This window comes from Gouania willdenowi, chromosome 1, assembly GCF_900634775.1.
Source record: "Gouania willdenowi chromosome 1, fGouWil2.1, whole genome shotgun sequence".
NCBI classification, from domain to species: domain Eukaryota; kingdom Metazoa; phylum Chordata; class Actinopteri; order Blenniiformes; family Gobiesocidae; genus Gouania; species Gouania willdenowi.
The window spans coordinates 14,227,602-14,234,596 of NC_041044.1; the positions used below are offsets into that span (position 1 = coordinate 14,227,602).

General features: G+C 38.9%; 1 protein-coding gene across 9 annotated transcripts in view; it reads right to left on the bottom strand.

Moving 5' to 3' along the window:
- myo15ab (myosin XVAb) overlaps positions 1-3,190 on the bottom strand; it is a 97,747-nt gene extending 94,557 nt beyond the window's left edge. For all 9 annotated transcript variants that reach the window (XR_003674115.1, XM_028447424.1, XM_028447493.1 and 6 more), the window contains exon 1: positions 3,044-3,190. The gene's annotated coding sequence lies outside the window, so the exon portion shown is untranslated. The remainder of the gene's footprint in view (positions 1-3,043) is intronic.
- Between the last annotated feature and the right edge of the window lie 3,805 nt (positions 3,191-6,995).

A 6,995-nucleotide genomic window follows, 5' to 3' on the forward strand; every position in this document is an offset into this window, starting at 1 on the left:
AGATTGTATACACGTTGACACAGACTAATGATGTCAGCATATTTCTACTAGTAAAGGACATCATCTGACATCTGACACCATGGGATATGTTTTAGAAAGTAACTCTGACATATTATCACACATTTTTTGAATGGAAAATTTGAATTGACTCCCAACAATGTAGTGTCTAGAAATGACCAAATATCTAATCCAAAAACCAAGCATGTCCACAAAAATATCAAGGGAATTAAATATTTAAATGCGCATCCATGCCCAACACAAGGCCCAGGGTTCAAATCTGGCCCTTAAAAACATCATATTCGGCCCGCAGGTGAAAGTAAAAATGACTAAGAAAACATTGTGTAAATTATCAACCAATTAAGTTGTAGATATCTCAGCCCACAATACACAATACACAAATTCAATCAAAAATCTACAGTATTTGAAGGGCTCACAGTTTGTCCATGTTTATGTGACATCAGGGCACTGACTTTTAATCTAAAATTGTTGAAAGAACTCTTAATTTTTCCAAAATCCTGTCATTTTCCACAAATTGTTCCACAAAATACCGAAGTTAAATTAAAATCGCTCATAAAATCACAGAATTCTATGTAAAGATCCAGCAGGGACTAATGTCTGTCATTTATTGATTGAATATTGTCAGTGCATTACATACTTTGCATATGTTTTATATGTGGAAGTGCTAACTGGGGCACAATAATGCTGAAATTGATCGTTTTCCCCCCATATATATGTGGTCTGACTTGTAACCAAACTGGTCAGTAATTGGCCCATGAGCTAAAATGAGTTAGACACTCCTACTTTAAAGTAAAACATGGCACCAGTAAGGACACCTTTATGTCTTGAAAAAATACAAGCTCTATTACAGTTTCAGCTCATCAGAGATGCAAGCAAACACATGAGTTTTATTAAAAACTAAGTAGCCTACAACTACATATACAAAAAGGTTGAAATGTTAAACTTAGATTGTTGATTTAATTGTACACAGCAACATTACTAGGGTTACTGTTCAATATCATTGTTTTAGTCCAAACATTTCCCTAGATTAAATTGTGGTACCAGGGTTCTCGCCAGCGCTGTTGAGCGTAGGGGCCCTCGACGTTGTAATTTTGACCACCTACAGTGATGTCACCCCCTACGGTGCGTTTTCAGCAGCGTTCTGTCGTTTTTAGCTCATTTAAATTTGAAAAGCACGTCTTCAAATCAGTCTTTTGAATAAAATGTTATTTGTTAGCTATACAGTGTCTCTGAGTAAATATTAGTGGAGGATCTATACCAAGCATGAGTAACTCTCTAACTACAGTACATTCATTATGACCCTTCCCCAATTCAACAAATAACTTTTGGCTTAAATGTAAGGCAGTAACAAAAAAAAAAAAAACTTCTTTAGCTTTACTTCACTAAATTTGGCCCTCTGAGAGTGAGAAATGTTCTCGCCCCCACACCACACAATCCCCCTACGCTGTGAAAAATTCCTGGTGAGAACCCTGAGTGCTGTTCCCAAACTTCTTGCCCAAAACCTATATTGTTAAAAAAGTTCAGTGAAAACCAAACACTAAGCCTGATTTTCCTGCCTTAGAGGCTGGTCTGAAACAGATTTAAACAGCCAATAGGTAAACCACAATACAGTCTATTACAGAGACAATATACTTGTAGTACAGGGGACACATTCAGACTAATTTCATTTTAAGAAGGTCAACTAAAAGAACACAGGCATTTTTCTAAAAGAAATAAAAGCCTTTTCAACTGCATTGTGCACTAGTCTTTCATTTTGATAAATTACTCTTAGCAGTGCAGTCTCCAAAACATTGAGTCACAAATATTTTTTTATGACAAATTTTTTTTCCTGTGATTTCTTCTCAATGCAAAATCGTGCTGATGCTTTGAAGGAAGGGACCGATCTGGCCTATGAGTGGCTATGAGTTTGACACATGACGTAGAGAAACTCATTCACTCCTATGTGCAATTTAGACACGTTAATTAATCTGAAGAAGCCGACAATTTTGTGTTTATGTGGGAGGAAGCTGGAATAGCTGGGTAAAGCATATGGAACCATGGGAGAAAATGCAAATAGAATATTACAATCAGGCTTTGATTGTAGTTTGACAAAAAGTAATAACATTGACACAAGAATTAGGGTAGGGCATGGCAAAAAATAAATTTAATCGAATTTGTAGATGAAAACGATTTTTATTTTGCAAATTCGAGTTAAAAAAAAAAAAAAGAAATACATAAATGTTTTCCTTACCACAGTTTTTTTGGACTTTTTCACGTCCCGTCCTTGTGGGTTACCGTAGCTCAATGTGAGCCAGCCTCCTCTTTGTTTACATGTGTTTACCTTTGAGTAGGCTATATGTGTGCCACAGGCATGTTTCATTTTTTATTCACACTATGCTGAGATGCTAAGGGAAGAGTTTTTTATTTGTTTTTAACGGTAATGTTATACCTGGATTAAAGCTTGAAATAGTTCAATGACAATTACTAATCATTTCCTTTTTATTTTGGGATAGTTCTATGCATTTTAATTCTTGAGGAAAATCAGCAATAAAGTTGCACTTTTGAAAATATATCTGATGTCTGCCGTCATGTTTAAGTGCATAAAAAAAAAATCAAAAATCAAATCAAAACTCAAATCAGAGATTTCTTTTTTTTTTTAGCCAAATAGAAAATCCTGCTAATTTTATTCATTTAATTATAGAGTCCTCTTGAAAATAGGTCTAGACACCTGTTTTAGACAATAATTAAAAAAATATATAATATTAAAGACTTCCAAACATGTTAAATGAAGCAAAGTCAAGTACAGATACTAAATACAGGAACACGTTGATGGTGAATATTCATTAGAAAACCACATGGGACTACTTGTTGAAGTGTTATTTTTGTGAACCTTAGCTCATAGAAACCCTGAGACAAGTCTCAGCTCTATTTGTTACAGTTGTTTGTTGTCTCTCTGACTATCTATACTTGACACTTTTATTCATAAGACAAAAACATGTGAGAGATAGGAGCAAATATCGAGGACAACTATGGAAGAACAACTTACGGTTGGGTTGAGGGCTCCTCATGTGCAGTACCTCTGCCGGCCGACAGAGGGCGTCTGCTGACAACAAACATTTGGGGGCCACCTGTGCGGCTTCACTCAGTCGCCCAGACGACCTTGCCCGTCTTTGCCCCCACATCCTCGGACCGACTGCCCTCCTCCTCCTCCAAAGCTGCTCTGGCTTTACTATAAAACCTGCAGCGGTGAGCCACCACACAAGCACTGAAACACGCCTTTGCATTTGTGCTATTTATAGCTCAGTTACAGAAACAGTGACTTACATAGTGAACACTTCAACCAATAGGCACATTTCTAGGGTTTTGTGAGTGAAAGAGTGCCGCAGCCAGGCTTGGTGGGTGCAGTCAGCTGTGCTGCCTGTCATGTTTGCAGATCCAGGCTGTGCTGCTTTCATCACTGTCCACTGAGCCCCCTTTATCTTTTAGTTTGTAGTCAGTGGGAACACTTTCTGATCTGCAATAAAGTCATGGATGGATGATGAGAAAATAAGCCTGAGCACAGAAATGCAAAAAAGTTCTATTTCATCGAAGATCAACCTACTCAGGAAAAAAGTGAAAACTGCAAGCCATGCTGATTCAATTTGTTCACAAATGGCTATTTTTTTAGTATTTTTAAAAAATATTTTATTAGTATACATCCTTGCTCATTTTCTGCTTTGCTTTTTTTTTATACTCGGCTCATCCATTCATCGATGGATGCTTGGCACCTGTTAGTTAATACCACACAGATACAGTCTCTAATAATTTATTAAAGCTGAAGTATGTAGAATCCTCTCTTTGCTTCATTTTGAAACGAAACCAAAACTTAGCCTCCCTTACCGGTGTCTTTTTATTTTTTATTTTATTTTATTTATTGATTTATTCAGTTTATTTCCGACACGGTTGCATTCACAGAAGTTTTGTTATTTCTCTTTTTTTGTTTTGTACATGTCGAAAAAGGAGACGAGAGAAGCACTAATTTATTAAAGCTGAAGTATGTAGAATCCTCTCTTTGCTTCATTTTGAAACGAAAACGAAACTTAGCCTCCCTTATCGGTGTCTTTTGTGAACGAGAGTTGTGACAAATATGTGGACTTTATTTTGTGTTATTGGATATTTTTCTGGTGTTTTAGAGATTCTGACATGAATGCCTGTATCACTCTGTAGTTACTGTCCTGAGCAGCGGCTGCTGACTGTAAAATGAATTAACCTTAAATAAGCTTTTCTTAGGTTTACACACAATTTATCCCATTTGTTCTTACTCTCCCTCTGACACCAGTGTGTGGGGGCAGACCTTCCACTGTCACGGGGATCCGCGAGGACACAAAGCGGTCCATTCCTCCCAAATATTATTGTGCCTTTATTTCGTTGCTTCTCCACCTTGGTCTACCCTTTTCTTCTTGCTTTGCTGTGTAATTGTTGTGTCTAGCGCCGCAATGGAGACTTTTGCTGGGACATCCGTCATTACACTTCTACTGCCGATGTTACCTGACTTCACCCGAGCAGCCAATAGTAATGCTTAAAACAGCTCATGGAGCACACATGTTTGTAGAAAGATCTCTGATTGGCTGACATCCAGCGTCAAGCTCATGGATTTATACATTTCATTTACAGTGCCAGGACAAAGAGCATAGAATCACTGTCCACTCAGAACACTTTGGATTACAATATGCTTAAAGATAATAATGGATGTTTTACCAAATGATGCCAAAAAAATTACATACTGCAGCAGTAACTCATATTTTGTCCACTTTAGGAGAATAGAGAACAGACTACCTGGAGGAAAGGCCCACTGAGTAATGGACTTGAAAATTAACTTGATTTATATAGAGCTTTATAACCACCAAAGTAGTCCTAAAGCGCTTCACAATATCAGCTCATTCACCCATTCACTCTCACAGTAATAACATGCACTGTGTACTGTGCACAGCTGCACCATGGACACAGTGGTGCAAAGCCCATTATGGAAAGCTGTCTTTATCAACCATAGTTAAGCTCTACTAGAACTCATAACTGGAGTACATGTACTACATTTTTGTTTACTAGTGCATGAGTACACTTTACTAGTAAAGTAAAAAGTGGGATACACACACTATGTCAATACATGCACACATAGCTTGATGAACCGTCTGATTAGACCGGAATAAGCTCTTTATAGAAGCACAGAGTCAAAAACATCACCGCAAGAACCCTCCTCCCTACTCCTCGGCTTTTATAGGAGGGGTGGGGTCAACAGTGACAGTTGGTGACGTGCAATGGTCACCAGAATTCACCTCAGCCAATAGCAAAATTCATTTGTAATAGTCAGTGTTGTAAAGGATCAATCAACAGCACTAAGTTAATACTCAAAAAACATATGTATTCAGCAGAAAAAAGTGGGCTTAGGGTTTAGTTACTCTTTAACTATGGTTGATGTCACTGATATCAAATTTATGCTCTAACAGCTTTTCATTCTCGATGCTTTGATCTCTCATGCATTTTGTCTGGAACCACTAAAGGCATGAGGCTAGTCTACAACCCACAGAAGTTGATCAGCTAGTGCAGCTCCTCCAGGATGGCACGCTGTGTCACACGATCTGCTGTGTTTGTCAGCACAGTGTCATGAGCACTCAGGAGATACCAGGAAACTGGCCAGTACGCCAGGAGACGTGGAGAGGACCATACGAGGACAACAACCCAGCAACAGGGCCACGAGCTGCTACTTTGTGAAAGCCCTACTCAATGACCTCCAGCAGGCCACTAGTGTGCATGTTCCTACTCATAATGTCAGAAACAGACTCCATGATGAGGATGGTATGAGGGTCTGACGTCTAAAAGTGGGGCCTGTCCTTACACCCCAACACCGTAAAGCACAATTGTCATTTGCCGGAGAACACCAGGAATGGCGCCCTGTGTTCTTCACAGATCAGAGCTGGTTCACACTGAGCACATGTGACAGACCAGAATGACCAGTTTGACTGTGGGTCAGTGAGGCACTTATTTGGAGGTTCGCACAGCCCTCAATGTGTTAATCAGAGATATCCTGACTTCCATTTGTTACCTGGATGAGATCCTTCGACCCATTGTGAGACCATATGCTGGGTTCCTTCTGATGCATGGCAATACTAGTTATTATGTGGTTGGAGAGTCTCAGCAGTTCCTGCATGATGAAGGTATTGATGCTTTTGACTGGCTTGTTTGTTCCAAGACCTCAATCTAATTGAGCACAATGGGGAGATCATGTCTCATTTAATCGACTAACACCACTTTGCATTACCAGATCCATCAGGAGAACACCCGTTGTTACAGCAGGAGCATGCTCAGGGGTAGGACACACACACACACACACACACACACACACACACACACACACACACACACACACACACACACACACACACACACTACTGAGCCTTACACTTCCACAGATGTTAGAATATAACAGAATATTTTTATTTCCTTTGTAAACATTTACATCAAAATGAAACCACCCTCCCATCAGTGCACATTCATTGGATCAGCATGTGATCTTCTGATTTCACCACTTTTATTGAAAGTGTGATTCCAAACCAAGACCTACATGGGATAATGATTTTGATTCATATTCATCATTCTTCCGTTATTTTGTTCTCAATAGATACCAGTGTGTAAATTCAATTCAATTCAACTTTATTTACGTATATAGCGCAAAATACAACAAAGTCATCTCAAAGCGCTGAACAAAATCTAAAGTCCATAGTGAGAAAGAAAGAACCCAACAAGATCCACACGAACAAGCATTTAGCGACAGTGGGAAGAAAAAACTTCTTTTTTATAGAAAGAAATCTCCAGCGGGACCAGATTCAGACTTGGCAGCCATCTGCTTTGACTGGTTGGGGTTAGTGAACAGGAGGGCAAACAGAATAGAATAGAAGGATAGACCATCCAAGTGTCCCAGATTAGTTGAGTCGTCAACCATTGATCAGTCCATTCTAGTGTTC